Source organism: Periplaneta americana, chromosome 5 (assembly GCF_040183065.1).
Source record: "Periplaneta americana isolate PAMFEO1 chromosome 5, P.americana_PAMFEO1_priV1, whole genome shotgun sequence".
Lineage (NCBI taxonomy): Eukaryota > Metazoa > Arthropoda > Insecta > Blattodea > Blattidae > Periplaneta > Periplaneta americana.
Window position 1 is genome coordinate 133,742,527 of NC_091121.1, and position 20,323 is coordinate 133,762,849.

Consider the following 20,323-nt stretch of genomic DNA (forward strand, 5'->3'; position numbering starts at 1 on the left):
AAAAATAAAGTGATGTCCCTATATTAAATAGTTTCATTAAAATAAAATTTCCATCCTTACGAGGTAATCGAACTCGGGAACTCATGATTTGTAGTCACGAATACTGGTCGCTAGACCACGAAGGCGTATCTTAACAGAATCTGCTTATTGTATCGTCGATTTAGAAGTACAAATAGATAACACCAACTTTTTTATGCATCTAGCACAACAGTATTCTACGGTAGTCTACTGCAGCTTTACATCTCTGATCATTTATCATCTTTCTTCTTTGGTCAAGCACATAACAGCATTAATTTTTTCTATTATACCTATTACTTTAATTTTATAATACAGTATCTATAATTTGTTACTTCGTTATTTACATTGATTTAGGCCTATATACGTAATAGACCTTTGATCAAATTTTTTTGTATTCGAAAGATATTGGAGAAAAAATGGGAGTATAAGAGTATAATATATCAGTTATTCATTGTTTTCAAAAGGCATATGACTCTGTTAAAATATAAGTTATGTATAATATTCTTATTGAATTTAATATTCCCAAGAAACTAGTTCCATTAATTAATATGTGTCTTATTGAAACTTAGAGCAGAATCCATATAGGCCAGTTTCTATCTGATGCTTTTCCAATTCACTGCGGGCTGAAGCAAGGAGATGCACTATCACCTTTATTTTTTAACTTTGCTTTAGAATATGCCATTAGGAAAGTTCAGGATAACAGCCAGGGTTTGAAATTGACCGGGTTACATCAGGTTCCTCACGTGAATATGTTAGGAGAAAATCCACAAACGATTAGGGAAAACACGGAAATTTTACTTGAAGCAAGTAAAGCGATAGGTTTGGAATTAAATCCTGAAAAGACAAAGTATATGATTATGTCTCGTGACCAGAATATTATACGAAATGGAAACATAAAAATTGGAGATTTATCCTTCGAAGAGGTGCAAAAATTCAAATATGTTGGAGCAACAGTAACAAATATAAATGACACTTGGGAGGAAATTAAACGCTGAATAATTGTAGGAAATGCGTGTTATTATTCGGTTGACAAGCTTTTCTCATCTAGTCTGCTGTTAAAAAATCTGAAAGTTATAATTTATAAAACAGTTATATTACCGGTTGTTCTGTATGGTTGTGAAACTTGGACTCTCACTTTGACAGAGGAACAGAGATTAAGGGTGTTTGTGAATAAGGTTCTTAGGAAAATATTTGAGGTTAAGAGGGATGAAGTTACAGGAGAATGGAGAAATTTACACAACACAGAACTGCATGGATTGTATTCTTCACCTGACATAATTAGAAACATTAAATCCAGACGTTTGAGATGGGCAGGGCATGTAGCACGTATGGGCGAATCCAGAAATGCATATAGAGTGTTAGTTGGGAGACCGGAGCGAAAAAGACCTTTGGAGAGGCCGAGAGGTAGATGAGAGGATAATATTAAAATGGATTTTAGGGTGGTGGGATATGATTATAGAGAGTGGATTAATCTTGCACAGGATAGGGACCGATGGCAGGCTTATGTGAGGGCGGCAATGAACCTCCGGGTTCCTTAAAGCCATTTGTAAGTAAGTAATTAGGTCTAAATACCTAAGGCCTGCCCACTTCACTTGCGTGATTCGGGTTCCGCATATTGCGGACAGATGGCAGGATTGTGACCCATTTTCAAGTTACAGTACATAGGCGGACCATACTATGCATGTGTATTATCTGTGGAGAATTATGTCGTGTACAAGGATGAGTGTATGTGTAAATGTTCGTATAAGTGTAGTGTAGGGAATGGATGAGGAATATGATAAGGGAGAAGAGAAAACCCGGTGCCTGCACGTAGCATACTCCTGTCGAATAGCACCAAGGGTGCCGCCAGGCTTAACGTCCCCGTACGACGGACGAATCACTATCGCCTGTGACATATGCCTTCTCTTCATATGCACTGCGGATAGATTGGGATTTAACCTAGACATATTGGTGATATATTTTCATTATATCTTTGTGTTATGTAATTTAAACGGTACGAGATTGGACTATATCTGTGCCGAATAAAAAGTCTATTAGCACAGCTCTCAACGTTACTGAACCAGAACGACAAACGTGTAGTACAGCCGGGTGGTAACAAAACATGTGCTCCAATCGCTCACGGCCTTGGAACAAGAAAATAATAAACGAATAATATGAAAAAGCAATCATTTGTAATTATAAACTTCATAACTCTCAATCTAAGGTATATATAAAGGTAACATATAAAGTATACAATTATGTTTCTAACCTCATTATAACAAATAGCAATGAACATTTTCATTCTATCAAAAGAAATACTCCTTTTATGTTCAGAAGAAAATAAAAACAATAGGGCCTATTTGTATTTTGAACATATTCATTCTACATCACAAAAAGTTACTGGAGTAAATCTGAAATATGATGCAGTATTTCTTACTATCATCAGGTAAACAACAACTTTGTGAATCTAATAGTGTACCTCGTATATTGCACATAATATTAAACCCATAACAGTTTTGAAGAAATGTTTGCATTTCTATTGTAATGACAGTAGATAGTTCTTATCGTAATTCCAATGTTGAACTTGGACTGTAACGCAATCGAATGCACAGCAGCACGAGACGTCAACATTTAACGAAGAATAATCCGGAAAAAAGTAAACGTGTTATACATTCTTGTTTGCATAATTATTTAATAACAGATGAATTTACTTTTTTGAAATCATGCATAATATTTATATTACGTAAGTAGTACAATAATAACAGAATAGCTCCCTTTGTTCAGAACATAAACTATTAATATAAATTAACAATATTCTTCAAACCGTCGACCTGGTTGGCAAGTTGGTATAGCGCTGGCCTTCTATGCCCAAGGTTGCGGGTTCGATCCCGGGCCAGGTCGATGGCATTTAAGTGTGCTTAAATGCGACAGGCTCATGTCAGTAGATTTACTGGCATGTAAAAGAACTCCTGCGGGACAAAATTCCGGCACATCTGGCGACGCTGATATAACCTCTGCAGTTGCGAGCGTCGTTAAATAAAACATAACATTTAACATTCTTCAAACTATTCATGACTGTACACAGCTCCACAGAATGATAGCACAATCTAGTATATACAGTCACGAAGCTAGAGACGTAGTAAATATGCAGCCATAGATAGTGACTAACCACTAGGATCACTAATATCGCCTCATTACAGACAATGCGAAATAGTACTGGCACAGTCTATTGTTCCTAGCACCTTCACCTTCGTGACTGTATATACCAGACTGTGATGATAGTATGTGTTGTTTGTGAACTGTGTATCGTCTGTAGCGAGCGGGAACAGGGCGAGGCGCGGGTGACATCTATACTCGTCGCTGACCTCAACTGGAATCTACTGGTTTGGTACGAAGTTTCTACCTAAGATATTTTTAATTGGTTATTTAACGACGCTGTATCAACCACGAAGTTATTTAGCGTCGATAGGATTGGTGATAGCGAGATGATATTTGGCGAGATGAGGCCGAGGATTCGTCATAGATTACCTGAGATTTGCCTTACGGTTGGGAAAAACCTCGGGAAAATCCAACCAGATAACCAGCCCAAGCGGGAATCGAACCCGCGCCCGAGCGTAACTCCGAATCAGCAGACAAGCGCCTTAACTGACCGAGCTACGCTGGTGGCTCCTACCTAGGATTATTACATATAACTGCATAATTAATTGTTATGAAAATAAAAATTATAATAATATTGCACACTTGATATCTGTATACTTTACATGTGCCCCAAAAACCTGCAAGATAATACAGCCCTACTGTAAGCCATCATAATTTAGAGATATAGGGGAACCGAGAGAGAGATGGAAAAAGTTGCTATGAATTCAGAACAGACGGTTCTTCTGAAATGTAAAGTGTAGAAGAATCAATCAACTGGAAGACAACGGAATAACTAAGCCACTCTCAAGTAAACAAGCTTTCATCTTCATTAACTTAAAAATGATTGTGTTGTTGAGGGAAATGTTATCATTAATTTTACTCTGTTGTTACAATTTATAGACGTCATCGATTTTAATTTAATTCTGCAGCAGCGTTCACCCCGTTTGACGATTCAGAAGGAAAGGCGGACGTATGTATATATTTATCACGCTGACAGGCGCAGCTCTGAATCTTCCAATAGAGTCGGAGTGTTTTTTGTATAGTCAACTTTGCAACAACTTAGAGCCCAAAAAAGAAATGGTAGTTGTATACTTCAACATTTCTCAAGGTTGTTTTCTATTTTTGCAGAATGTGTAAATGTTGTTTGAATATTATGTGCAGGAAGTATTGTCTCTACGGTAATCTCTCTCATAAATTAATTCTCACTAGAAATTACATTAATCTATTTTTCTTGTGACAATTAGTCTTTTCCGAATTCACCTGTTAGGTGTCTTTCGCTTTGAATGTTCATAAAAGTCGCGGTTCAAATCCCAATTCAGAACGGAGTTCACTAAGTCTCTGGTTCCTATTCTGATGACTTTTACAACAAAAGAGAGCAGTGTTTCATGTAGTGTTACTAGTGTTAAGCTATAGGCTCTAACTCCATGAGTGTTAGGAATAAATTATCTTTTCCCCTTCGAGCTTCTACTAAATATATTCAGCGAGATGGCGTATGTCGAATTGAGAGAAGTGGCTGAATAGTACATTATGCAACGAGCCTATAATGATAGTAATTAAGACGCGAGTATGTTTTTTTATGAAACGAGCGCAAGCGAGTTTCATAATATTCATACGAGCGTCTTAATTACCATTATAGGCTAGTTTCATACGACTTTTTATGCTCGACCATATTTCTAACTTGAAATTATTCATAAGTATTCATGTTATGGTTATGTAAGTGAGGAGCGGAACTGACCTGAATTGTGAGATGTGCGCAGACGCGAAAGTATTGATTTTTTTCCTAGGCACGAATGTCATTGACCTTGATGTAATCTAGAGAATAACATGAACATTAGGCTTGACACAACCTGGAAATTGATTTAGAATTGAAAAACGAGATGACAGATTGAATTGATTTGAATATTATTTACAATTAACGCTAATTATTATAGTAACAGAACATAACCTTCTGCGACAGTATTGGATTTCCAGCCTCCGTGACTTTTCGCTAATTGTCTTTAGATTGCATATCCGAGAATAATCGATACTTGCGCTTTTATAATGCTACAATGGTGATTTCTCACTGGCTGAACAACTGAATTATAATGAATAGATGTACTTTAATGAGGTGCATTAAAGGGCTACTACCAGGTGTATAATTACTACATTTCGGCATGGTCGAGCATAAAGACTTAAAGCTCACATAGGCATTCGAATAGACCAGAGATCTTTGCTATGCTTTCATCGTTTGTATGTTTTATGTTATTCTCACTCACTTTTCCTCTTCTAACACGATTTGAATATGTAGGTCTAGACATTGAAAACAAATTAGCAATCATAATTATCATACCAAACAAAATATCGAAGTTCGATATATTTGTGAAGCAGTTGTTGTTTAGTCAACTGTCTGAAGACAGGTTTGAACCTCTCAAGTGATACCAAGAAGACACCACTTATGAGGCAATAGGCCAGGAGATAATGGGGTAGGGTGGCCAGTTCCTTTCCCTCTCCATTGCATACATCGCCAACTAGCTACATATTACACTAGTTAGACTTCAGATGTATACAAACAATTATTCTTCCTCTGAATCAGCCAGAACCTCAATCTGAGGGATTGTGGAGCAGTGTATTTGAAAATGATAAGCAATAAATAAGGTAAAAATGAAGAAGTTGAGGAACAATTGGGCTATTTATAAAACTTAAGTGAAACTTGAGTAATTGCTAAAATGTTTTATGAAGAAATGAAAATTTATTATTTTCTAAATTAGAAACGCTAAGAAACGAAGGCACACGATCATCATATAAAAATAATCGGAAGAAAATTAATTTCGTGAACAACATATTTGATGAAAATGGGGAATGACATTCTTTACAATAGGGCGTGAAATTTCAAATATATTTTTACTATATGAAAGACAAAGGAAAGATTATTTCCATAAGAGTATAATTACTTAATTTTTTTGAGTGCAGGAGAATGTGTTCTGTTTTTAGGTCTATAGATTCCATTTGGTATGTATGAAATTCTATAATTGTACAGAGTGTAAGGGGTATAAGTGCCGTCCTTTTCACAGTCGTCGGGGACGGTCTGCAAGATCATGTCCATACAACATAAGGTCAAAACTTGATAGTTTTCCCAGAAAAAAAATATTTCCTTTCTTATTTTATTTGCGTTACACTGCTTATATTGTTAGTAAAATTACGAAAACAATTACATCAGTAGGTGTACAGTTAATTAGTTTAAATAAATATTTCTGTCTTCTATTATGTTTTCGTGAAATTAAATAAAAAAAATTCAAGCTTAAATTTGTTAATATGCTGGCGTGAGACGTGGCAACATGTTCGGGAAGCAGTACACTGCACAGACGTACGTACATGTCAGCTGAGTTCAAGCTCCCTGTCCATAGTCTACGGCCGACTGGATGGCAGTTCAGTACAGGTATTCGATAAACAACTTACAATGTCATTCATTCACAGTTCAGGAATATCATATTTTATTAATTTATGGCGAAAGTCTTAATTCAAGTGAGGCAAGAAGGATGTACCGCCAATGTTTTCCGCAAAGAAGGTTACCTAATCGGCGAACTTGTACCAGTTTCTCAACGATTATTAGAAAGTAGGAATCTCTTAACCCGTTTCGAAAATCATACAACCATAAATATGTTTAAAAATGGTACTGCTTTATGGGAGCGAGAGGGATTAAAATGTTGCAAAAAAATCGTGTGTTTTTGCGCAGAAAACAATTATTGTTTATTTTTTAGACGTATTATTAATAAATGGAACAATATTGTTACATAATTGTAAATTTACCATAACTTTCTATTAATGAGATTGTATTTGTTGCTCGTTTTATATTAACAACTGTATTGTCATAGTCCGTCCCTGCATTGGAACAGAACATCTGTTTTCTACCGGTGTATCTGTACCCGCTTGAGCTGTACCGAGCAGGCTACTTGTAAACCCCCTCCTCCCCATCCAGCAACGTTGCCGAACGTCTAATATTGTAAACTTTAATAAATATAGTTAAATATTGCAATTAGAAAAGAAAATTGTGAAGATATTTTTCTTTATTATGACATAAATAATGGCACTAATACCCCTTACACCCTGCATAAGGCAGATATGTTCTTATTATAAATAATTTTGAATTAAACGACAATTTGAAGTCAATTATAAACTTAAAACTAGAATTTTAATTTACAAGATATCGAATCATATATCCTTGTAAGGAGAACTGCTTTCTTACGCCATTAAACTCGTCTAATATTTCGATATAGATAAATATTCAGTTGTGTCCCATTCTCATTGAATTTTGTATTACCAAGAAACTAGTTCCATTAATTAGAATATTATGTCTCTGAAATGTGCAGCAGAGTCCATGCCAATTTCTATGCGGTGCTTTTTTCAACTCTGCAGGCTAAAGGAAGGAGATCCACTATCACCTTTACTTTTTAACTTTGTTCTAGAATATCCCATTAGAAAAGTCCAGGGAAACAGAGAGGGTTGAAGGGGTAATTACGCGTTTTCAATCATCCGATAGATACAGTAACACAATAGTCATCATTATTATGTCGCTTGATTAAAGGTATGTGAAACACCGATGAATGAACGGTTTTGCGGAATGGATGCATAGCACAGAGAATGATCAAATGTTTGAAGCGTCATTAGACGAAAGGCAACCTACAGTTAAACCACGATCACTTTCATCAAGCGGGCAAATATGCACTTTGAAGCATAGCGTTGTTTATAATTTCTTTCACTGTACACACGAATTATACTTATGAAGCAACGCATCAGTGAATAGAAGTAATTTCGTTACCAGAGACTACATTATTAATAAGAGGTTAATTAACGGCACACAAGACTACTGTTGCGCACGATTCAAATATCGTACATATATCGGTATCAGTCGCCACTCTTATTTAGTTATTTATTAGAACAGCTTTGTTAGTGCCTACCTCTCTTATGGTACTTGATTTCATTAATGGTAATTGGAATATTCTGTGTCACGTAACCTACAATTCCCGTAATGTAGTTAATAACGATAAGTATAACAATTTATTCAACAATATAGTCAACTTCGGACATACAGTTAGCACAGGCAATGCTCCATGATTGATAAATCATTGAGGTATGGAAATCGTACACTGAATGTAGTAATAATAATATTAATAATGAATAATCTATATATATAATTTGAACTGGTAATGGAAATTACGGGAAAACGGCTGAACGGATTTTAATGAGTGACCCCTCATTTTCATGCCTGGCATCCAAAGTTTTTCGGAAAAGTAGTAGTTTTGAGTGAAATGTCAGTTTTCCTACATAATTTTCCTATTTTCCAAAATCCATCTGTTGTCAGCTTTGAGAACTATTTTATTAAATCACGGCCTACTTGATTGAATTTCAGAACAAAACACACACTATAATAAACAATAGGCTATTACACGAAGGCCATGACCTGCAGGATTGCCCACATATTTAGAGCTCAATTCAATTTGTTATTAAAAACTGATTCTGCAGTGTATAATTTTCTGAGTATATCTGTGTATTGGATATTCAAATCTACGAAACTTGAGGTGGATTGATGACATTATTACCATTAGAAATTAAATATTATTATAGTTAATATCATGATGCATCTATTTTTCATTAATTGTACATAATATTGATGCTATATTGATGACATGAAAGTGAAATGTTTTGTGGTTATGTAAGTAAATGTAGAGAATATCTTAATTTAGATCTTCATTTCTATAATTTACTGAGTGGCTGCTATATATATATCTACAAAACTTAAGTAAGATAATAATATTGTTCTTAAAAATCAAATATTTCTATACTTATTAACCCAGTGGGGTTGGGTCTTTTTCATATACTTAATGGCGGTGTAGTGTAGATATTGATATGTGTCATTGTCTTCAGTATTGGCTCGAGAGAGCGCAAAAATTACAGATCCTAAGGAAAGATCAAAAGGTATTACTTACTGATAAAATAAGAGGCCTAGAAAATTTTGTAGTCTCCAGATCATTTCAGCAAGATCTCTTAGTAGGATAAAATGATTTTACGCTCTACATTTCAAGTTCTACATGCAACATCTATACGAAAATGCTATTGTTCGAAAGCTTAGCAAACCTAACATTTTTTTTTTTAATTTGCCTACAATCCACAATGACCTGAAATAGCTACTGCTATCGTCCTGACATTGATACTTGCGTTTTCGCGTTGAAACTCAAAAACTGAAGTTGGATAGGTTCAAGAAAAAGTATTTGGCCTAAAAAAATCCATTCAGAAGGAGTATGTTTCATTATTGTGGAAGCAAATAACTATAAAAGAGACAAGTATTCTTCATTGAAAATAAATCTGAAAAATTTGTATTTGAACGTCTAACGAACTTAGTTTGCAGCAGTATTTGCTGCACAAGCCACTAGTATTGATATATTATTAATATACAGAATGTTTCCGAGGTGGTGTTACAGACTTTCAGGGATGATGGCGAAGGGCAGATGTATCAATTTGAGATAAGGAACTCTGGTCCGGAAATGACTGAGTCGAAAGTTATAAGCAAAAATAGTTGTGTGGAAATAGAATTTTAATTTGGCACCACGTGTCCTCCTTCCCTTAACCTTTGGAACAGTCGTGGAAAGATGGTATGGACCAGATGTCTCCTACGTGGGTACTTGCATGATACAATCTGTGAGCTTGTCTACTGTTCCCATTGGCTCATCCGTATTCAAAAATCAGGTCTGCTTATTCCGCTCTCGTGTACTCCTTCATTTCACTAGGACTGATCGACTGGACACTGCAACTTGTACACATACACTGTTGTCTACAGATGTGCATATCAGGACCGACCATTACGTCATCTGCATTTCTTTAGTGTAGTTTCCTTTCCTCATCTCTCACTGAATGGAATACTGCAAGTAGACAAGGTAAACAACGTCAGATGAATACAGTATGTGTAAGATGTACAGATAAATACACATAAATAAGGTGTACAGAGGAATAAAATTATTTCATTTCCACAGAACTATTTTTGCTTGTAACTTTCGACTCGGTCATTTCCGAATCAGGGTTCCTTATCTCAAATCGATACATGTGCCCTTCGCCGTCATCCCTGAAAGTTTTTAACACCACCTCGGAAACACCCTGTATAATGTGTTATCCAACAACGATGAATAAGTAATAGATCTACACATTCACTACAACAGCAATAATAATAATAATAATAATAATAATAATAATAATAATAATAATAATAATAATAATAATGATAAATTTGTCAGCCAACTTTACAATCCACAGTTATGATGGACCATCACATTTCTGCTTTTCGGTTCACCATCCCTTCAATATATACCACCCTTTTACAATTAATATATTCATTTGCCAAGTATTTTCTGATTACTTCCTATTCTTCAGTTTTAAATGAATTGCTGTCTATTCTTCCCTATATATATCATATTCTATTTTCTCTTCCATACCTAGACTGTCTCCCTTCCATTTCTCGATTTCCTATTCAATATTGTATATTCCCTTGCTTAATAATTTATATTATTTGGTTTATGCTCTATTCTCAAATCTACCTACTATTAATAATTATTTTTCAGCTAATTTCTTCGAAATTATTTGTTTACATTTCAAATAATAATAATAATAATAATAATAATAATAATAATAATAATAATAATAATGCTAATAATGATAATGATAATAATAATAATAATAATAATAATAATAATAATAATAATAATAATAAGTTATTGTTTAATTAACTGTCCGATGACAGATCTGAACCTCACAAATGATACCAAGAAGGCAACTAGGCCAGAAGATAATGGGGTAGGATGGCCAGTTTCTTTCCCTCTCCATTGCACACATCGCCGATTAGATAGCCTACATATTACATTAATTAGACTTCAGTTCTTCCTCTTACACATATCGTCAAGTGAGATGTATTACCTGATAATAGATGTACAGTACATATCAGCCAGAACCTCAGTAAAAGGGTGTAACAACGAGTAAGTAATAGTATTAGGATGCATGAGGCAGGTATATTACTACTACTGCTAGGACCAGGCTGTAATTAATGTCTGATTAATTATCTTCACGAACTATCAACATTTAAGCTTGTCAAATCAAATTTTATGTTCTGTACATTTGCATATTTTGTTTTGTTTTTATAAATGCATAATATTTCATGATATTATTACCAGAAAAGTATTGAAGGTTTCGCGGCACACCTAGCGAATCTCACGGCACATTAGTATGCTTAAAGCAATAACGTCCTTGGAAAGAGTAAGCATATCTTTAAATGTGGCGTTGCAAGTGTTTGAAGAAACGATATCCAGCTTAAATTCCGTCCCTGGTAGTGTAAAAGAAAAACTTAAGGATAAAATAAGTTACATGATATAAAAAATTACTGGATACGAAGAAGTGTGCAAAGTTAGAGATATTTTAAACGGAAGATTCTCCATTAATTTCAGTGAATTATATTTTACTGTGGAACAGTTAGCAGCATGTACGTCTTGCGACGTTGAGAGAAGCTTTTCAAGATACAATCCATCTTCAGAGACAATAGACAATCAAAACCTACGGCATATAATTATCAACTGCAACCCTTCGCTTTTTTGGACAGCGATTCACATGATTCAACTTTTCTACAATAAAATTTGAATACCTATTACTGGGGAAAAATTCGCTCCGACACCGGGAATCGAACCCATGGCCTCTCAGCTTTGCGCTCTGAGCGCCCTTTCCATCTGAGCTATGCTGGGACTCGATTTACTCTCCTCCTTCGTATGATTAATGACCTAAACCTGCATTTTAGACGTATAATGAGGTTACAGGAGCGCATATTTAAATGACTTTATGGCCATTTTCGACAACAGTTTTTGAAGAACTGTTAACATAATATGTTAAAGAAAATACGGTAGCAACTATTTCTAATGAGAAGTAAATTACTTAACATATAATATTACAGCCTCTTTGTTCAGGATGGAATTATTACTTTTTTATTCTCACGTAACGTCTCTATGCAATCGCAGGACTTTCGAAGTCAAGCTGTTTTGGATTCAAGGATATTGTATTATAATGGTTAGAAATTTAATATTTTCTGATTATTTAAATATTCGCTTAAATTTAGAAATCATTTGATTTATATTTTATTTACTATTTCTTCTGCTAAAACTTGTAATACTACGAGGGAAATTAATACATTTTTAATCTACGATTTTATTGTAAGCAGTAACATTTAAACTTTTGGAAACAAGTAAAAGTACTTTTTCCTCGTACAACTTTAAAGTACTTAATGTCTCGCTAACCAGGTCTTCCAAGCCTCTTGCGAATTCAAGGTATAATGTGTTTCATCCATCGTTTCTGAAAACCTTTTTATGATGCAATTCTTTGCATGCGTGCCTACTACTTCTGTTTTTTTTTTTTTTTTGCATTCGGTAACATAAGTTAAACATTTCTACCTCTTTTCTTATAACTTTGTTTCTTTGATTCTCTAATCTAAATCATGGATGTCCATTCGGTGATTCTCGATCAATCCTTCTGTGTCCATGTAGAGCTCGGGTATGCATCATCCCTTGTTTACTATCACTAGAACAAGAACGCAATGACGGCAGTAAAGTACAGTGCCTTTCGCTGTCGAGTCGCCCGTTGCACGGCGGCCGGTGATAGCAACCGAAAATAGCCCAGTTCCCGCCAAATTGAAAGCAAAACCCCCCGCTGCACGGCGGCCGGCGATAGCAATCGATGTTACCCCCCCCCGCAGCCAATTTAGTACAAATGTAGGCCTACAATGAAAATGACCATGTACAAATGATTAAAATTACAAAGGAAAAAAAAATAGTCGACCTGGTTGGCGAGTTGGTATAGCGCTAGCATTCTATGCACAAGGTTGCGGGTTCCATCCCGGGCCAGGTCGATGACATGTAAGTGTGCTTAAATGCGACAGGCTCATGTCAGTAGATTTACTGTCATGTAAAAGAACTCCTGCGGAACAAAATTCCGGCACATCCGGCGACGCTTATATAACCTCTGCAGTTGCGAGCGTCGTTAAATAAAACATAACATTTAACAAAGAAAAATAATCATGTACCTTATAACATGAGATGTTGGAAATGTTGTCCTCCTTCATACACACATTTCTGGCTTTTTTTTTTTTTTTAGGAAATATGTATTTACACGCTTTAGACCTAATTCATCTTCTGAAATAGAGTCAATTTCACGTCTGATACTTGCTTTCAATTCTTCTAATGTGTGGGGGTTCGTTGCATACACTTTACTTTTACTTTACACTTTTTTCACGATCACGTGGCAACAATTCATGAACAACAATGAGCTTGTATGGTTTAAATTTTAAGAGTCTGGTAGCTCGCCATGCTGAAGTAGGTAATCGAAATTTCAGTTCCCTGTGCAAGCTGTCGGAGGGATTTCTGTGAAGTATGTTCTAATCTTTCTGCCACTTCGTCTAGTTTCTCCTCAGTAAGCACACTTTATTTACCCTTTGCTTCTTATCAAGAATAGACCCGGTTTCTCTAAATTTAGTGACAAGTTTTCGCACAGTATCTCTGTGTGGGGCAGGCACACTTGGATATTCAGTTCCCTGCAAGAATTTAACACATACGAATCATACATAAAAAATTCTTTGTTGTAATGTGTAAGTATGTAGAGGCACTATGTAAAGTATAGCACAGCACTAATACAGAAATTACATTTAATACCAAGCACAATAACACTCGTACTAATATAGAAATAACATTTTATACGAAGCATTTCAAAGCACGACCACGCTAAAAAAAACCCGCTGTGAGACTGACTGAATGACTCCCGCGCTTCTACGAAGTGGAGGGGATACAAGTCGACCGCCGGGAGCTCGGTTATCAACGGTTGCTATCGCCGGCCGCCGTACAACAGGGGACTCGACAGCGAAAGGCACTGTACATCAAAAGTATGTCTATGTCGAAGCCTTTAACCTCTGAAAAAGAATATTTAATTTAATTTAGAGTGGGAAGAAGACAATATAAAATGTCTTATATGTTCTAAAACCATTTCCGGCATATTTAGAGGAGATATGTCACTATATTGCATATCATACTCATTAATATGCAGGTTTGAAAGTATTATTATTATTATTATTATTATTATTATTATTATTACTGACCAATAATTATGTGTTTCTATAATTCTTCTATACGTGCATGAATATTGATATTTTTAGATCTCCCTAGAAGGATAAAATTATTAGTTTTTATCTCAGTTTTAACCTTCTTAGTCTTTAGATGAGGGTAACTATTTATTAGTTATTCATTTAATAATAGTATTGTAGAAAAACTGATCCAATATTATGTGCCAACGAATTGTTAAACGCCAGGAACTGACGTGTCTTAAACCATAGGGAGGAAGAGAAAGATGAGCTAAATAAATGTAAGGAAGTCAGCTACCTAATGGGGTTTGAAATATCTCGTGCTCTAAAGCCTTTTAATAGAACAGAATTTCTCAAAAGAGTAATGATTAAAATAGCTTAAATAACTTGTTCATAAGAAGTTTTTAATTTTGAAAAACTACGAATTTCTCAACTTAGTATCGAGAGATGAATTTAGAAAATACCTGATTATATTCAAGAGGAAGGTTAAAAAATGAAGCAAGAAAAATCGTATATTATTCACTGGTCTTGATGACAGCAGTGATATTACTGATGCAACAAAGCTTGAGATTTTTATTCGCGGGATTGATCAAGATGTTAGTACAGGAACAACCGCTGGTTGTAGTTTTCATGCCAAGTACCTTTCCTCCGTCTCCTTACTTCATAGGCTGTCTGTCGCATGTAATCACTAATCACTGCAGCTTGAGTTTTGGTCACTGCTGTCTTTAATGCACAAACTTTAACTACTCGATGATTTTAAGTATTCTTTTTTAAACACCGTGGTAATAATGTGGAACGTTTAATATGCACTGGAGAAAGTTGTTTTGTTAAATTAAATTATTTAAGTAATATCAGTAAAGGGAAAGGTGATCATATTCATGAACGAGACATGCCTTACCTAACCGTCAGGTATTAAACACCATGAAAAGAAAGCTGATGAAACCTGAATACATAGAACATCACCTTAAAATACTTCAGAGTAAGTAAGCTTCTTGTGCATCCGCTATGGAATAAGTTGAGTGTCGAGTCCCAATACTCGCATTTACTCTCCAGTCATCAAAACTGTATGTACCATTCATCTGGTACAATCTACCGTACTCATAGATCTATTTGAATCGGCGTAGCTGCGTCTAAAGAACGAAAGAACTTGTAGGCTTTCAGCTGCCTATTTACAGATCTGTGAATCAATTAGAATCCACAATCATTTCCTTCTATCGTACAAACAAGTGATTTCCCATTTCTTGAAATTTGAATGTAATAAAATAGCAATTGTGGAGAGTTTTGAAGTAATAACGAGGGAAAATAGAAAAACCACAAAGAAAAACTCACACAAACTTGGCATTGTCCAAAGTACAACTCCCCCACCGCCGAGATTTAAACTGGGATCTGCAGTAAATTCACGATATTAGCATCATTAATATGTTGAAATTGCACTAATGCACTGTCAACCAACGATTTGTAGAATGTTAATGTGACTTCTGTGTAATTTGGATGTTCGTAGTAATGTATTGCATCTGGCAGCAAAACCAACGGGCCCAGCTACAGTTACGTCAGAGAAATGAAGTTATACAGAATGAACAAAATCTTATAATGCTCCTGTTTTCCTTCTTCAGGAACTACGAAATCATCTAGGTATTTTGTACTTTTTTTCGGATCAACACTAGACTTTGAAATGGCAGGCCTCACTGATAGCGTGGTTAGCATGATGTAAGACTAAAGTGAAGACGTCACAGGAGAAAGGACAAACACCCACTCTTGTGGAATGGAGAGAAATTTTCCCCACGTTGTAATACAACCGAAGTCCGCTTAGTGATAAATACTTTCCGGAAAATTATCGGAAAAATATTCATTTCCTGAAAATGTTCTCTTACTGAAAATGTTCACTACTGGATTTGTTAAGTTTTATAAATTTACTGGCATATTGCACATTTTGGAAATATAAAAATTGGAAATTTATCCTTTGAAGAGGTAGAAAAATTAAAATACCTTGGAGCAACACTAAGAAATATAAATGATACTCGGGAGAAAATTAAACGCAGAATAAATATGGGAAATGCCTGTTATTATTCGGTTGAGAAGCTTTTATCATCCAGTCTGCTCTCAGAAAAAGCTGAAAGTTATAATTTATAAAACAATTATATTACCGGTTCTTATGTATAGGTGTGAAACTTTGACTCTCACTTTGAGAGGAACAGAGGTTAAGGGTGTTTGAGAATAATGTGCTTAGGAAAATATTTGAAGCTGAGAGGGATGAAGAATGGAGAAGGTTACATAACGTAGAACTGCATGCATTTTATTCTTCACCTGAAATAATTAGGAACATTAAATTCAGACGTTTGAGATGGGCAGGGCATGTAGCACATATCGGCGAATCCAGAAATGCATGTAGATTTTAGTTGGGAGGCCGGAGGGAATAAGACCTTTGGGAAGGCCGAGGCATAGATGGGAGGATAATATAAAATGGATTTGAGGGAGGTGGGATATGATTACAGAGACTGGATTAATCTTGCACAGGATAGGGACCGATGATGGGTTTATGTGAGGGCGGCACTGAATCTCCGGGTTCCTTAAAAGCCATAAGTAAGTAGTAGGCCTATTACACATTTTCCTGAAAATTTTCATCTTATTGCAGTTTTTTTACTTCATTGATTTTGCTAAGGTGTATAATTTCTATGCTATAATTATCCTACAGTAGTCCTGAAAACTTTCCCCTTATTAAGCAGTGATTTAGCTTACTGATTTTCCTAACTTTTATAGCTCTTTTGATACAATTATGAATGCTTCTGAAAACATAGCTATACCTCTCATTAAGCAATGTTTTAGCATTGTTTCTGATATTTGTATAGATATTATAACTCATTTCTTTTCCTGATTGGTGCATGAACGGATTGCTGATCAAATAGCTATAATTGAGACAATGCATACAGTAATTATTTTATTTACATACGACGACGACTGTATACGCGTAATTAAAAATGGGCGAGGATTTAAAAGTAAATTTTATCTGAAAATTAACTACAAGAAAGTTTTTTCAGATAATTTTAGTCCATATAAGAAAGATTGGAAACTGCTGGGTTTGGAGTGAAAAACCTACCCATGGGCAGAAAGCTATGAATGAATGAATGAATGAATGAATTCTATACCACCTAGAAAATCGCACTTACTATGGGTATGGATTACGGTACTTACTTACATATGAATGCTTTATTAAAATGAAGTGAGAAAATTCACAGTCATAACGAAGACGCGAAATCACAAAACACTAATCCTTTCCTCAAACAACAATAACTAATATTACTTCAAAATTATGTGTTTACTCTGTAAATTTTACACATTATGACATTAGCCAGCGCCTCAATTAATCTTATAGTAAAGCAAACTTGACAATGTCGCTGTTTTAGTCTCTATTGACACAGTCTACAAAGGTTAGACGACTTCATTCTATAAGGTGTTGACTAATGAGAATATAAATACATGTGCAGCTTTTGAGGCTGCAAGCATGGGTGCAAGATAGCAACAAACTGGGCAGGCAGAAATTTACCGAAAAAATATAGTTCCATTTCAGGTGGTAATTTCCATTTTACATAATTTTCTGTGTAAAATTTTCCGTCTTACATCACTAAGCCCGCTTGGTTGAGAGTCATAGCGGAGGATTTATTATACGAGTCTACAGTTATTGGGAAATCTTGTTATAGATCGAATGCATATAGTCTAAATTGGACGGAGTTACGCAATAATAGACCAACCGACAATTTCAAAAAAATTGAAATATTTGCAAAATCTGTTGTTGGTGGATTATTTAACTCTGGAAAAATCAAGAACGCGATATCTGCATTTGCTGCAATTTATAACAAAATTAGTTTATTACATAAAATTTATTTAGTTTGCTTTCCAATATTAATTCAACTTCCGATCTGTTATTAAAAATCAGATAGCCTTTTCTATTATTATTCGTGTTATTTTTTGTAATAACTTACAGGAGAACCCCAATTATCAGTCACCCTATTAACCGATTGGCGGATAATCAGACTGCCTATTTCTCGCTCTTTTTTTCTTCTTCAGAAATAAATAACTTATATGAAGTACTGTTTTGTACATCATATTAGTTGGTTCTACGTATGTTTTGCTAGAGAGTGTTATTACAAGCCTTTATCGTTACACAGCATTGTCTACTGTTCGAATTGCCGTTCTATAATATAACTTGTATATAAAATGTCTTCCATGGATGTTAACAGAAAACGTGTTGTGCTAAGTATCGAAAAAAATGGAAATAATTGAATGGTTTGAGAAAGAGTAACTGTGGCTCATCTCGCATCAGAATACGAGATTGGAGTTATAACTGCGCGATTTAATAAAACGAAAACAAGGATAAAATGCAAAAAGGTATGTAAATCTACAACATGAAACCTCCTTTATTCCTATCTTTCCTGAGACAGTCATTACAAAGGGCTTCCTTGCTCCTTAAAAACTCTTCGTTGACAACCAGACTTACATTAGTGAACTTCTGATCCACTACCTAGCGAGTTAAATACAAGACCATGGAGGAAATTACAAAACTTCCATGGTACGGATTATCCGATTTTTTCGATCAACCGCTTAGTCCATCCCCTTCATTACCACGGATAATAGAGGTTCTACTCTAGTACGAATATTAAAATACATCTTGCATAAAATATTTTATAAAAACTACATTTATTTCAATGGCCAGTATCTCGAAAACAGGTTTTTGGTGGTTGGCCTCTTATTGCGTAACTCCTTCCAATTATGAATTTGAACGTAGCCTAGGTAGGCTATACTTTGTTCACTCTTGGTTAGCACAACAGCATCAGCGTTTACGATCTTGACGCCACGGCGTAGCTCATGCGGTAACGCGTTTTTCTGCTGATCCGGAGTTGCGCTCGGCCGTGGGTTCGATTTCCGCTTAGGCTGATTACCTGGTTTTCCGAGGTTTTCCCTAACAGTAAGGCGAGCATCAGGTAATCTATGTCGAATCCTAAGCCTGATCTCCTCAAACACTATCTCACTAAAACTAATTGAGGGGTTTGCCTTAAAAAGGGCGTATACGTCAATATGGCGAATTGAGGTACATGCAATCTAAGATTTTAAAACGCACCTGAATAAAATGTTATACACGCACGCAGTCCTGTCCTGCAGGTATGTACAGTACAATCAAAACAAAATTTCGCTACTATAATTATTCACTACATTTTAAATGGTTTTCCCGATGAAGGGCGTATAGGTCTATCTGCCTTTCTTCCGGCAAAGCCCTCAATTCTATCGACGCTAAATAATCCAGTAGCTGATACTGCGTCGTTAAATAACCAAGTAGAAATACGATCACGCTGCTCAACAGCAAGATCGCTCATATTGATACTGTAAGACTTCCCTCACTCTGTATCTTCCTTGCATGGACACACTGTATGTCATTCGTATTGTATTTTTTCGATGTGGTTTTGTAACATATTACATTACCTATGAGTTCAGTTACTTTCGAATGTCTATAGAGTCGTTTAATAGCCGTCACAAGCGTGGGAGAGAAAGAACGAAATGGCTTAGTCTATGACGGGAAGGATTTTCTTTAATTTATAGCTACTACAAAGCTACATTGAGTATAGCAAATAGACTAGCAATTACAAATAGTTCAAAGCAAATCAGTCCTTTTAAACTTAGAAGCTTAATTGCTATTTTATTGCTACAAAGTAGCCCACGATATTAGTATTGATTTGCAATTACCCTTTGCACAAACTCTATACTCACACATTTCATAAGTGGTGTACTTGAAAGTCGATAAAAATTACATTAAAGGTAAAGTGTTGCTCTGGAGAGGAAGAAGCATTCATAAAGTTCCATAAGTTCTCTCCAAGATCCCATTATGTTTCGTAAAAAGCTATGTAAAGCTTCGTTTTTTTAAAAATGGAGGAAGAAATTGAATTTTGAAATATGAAGTACAGGTAAGTTAGAATGAATATCGTTGCTTTTGAATTCTGTACGTATTACTTCTTTAACTTCCATGGTTCCATCATTAATGAGTTCACATTTCAAATAAGACGTCCCGTCAGT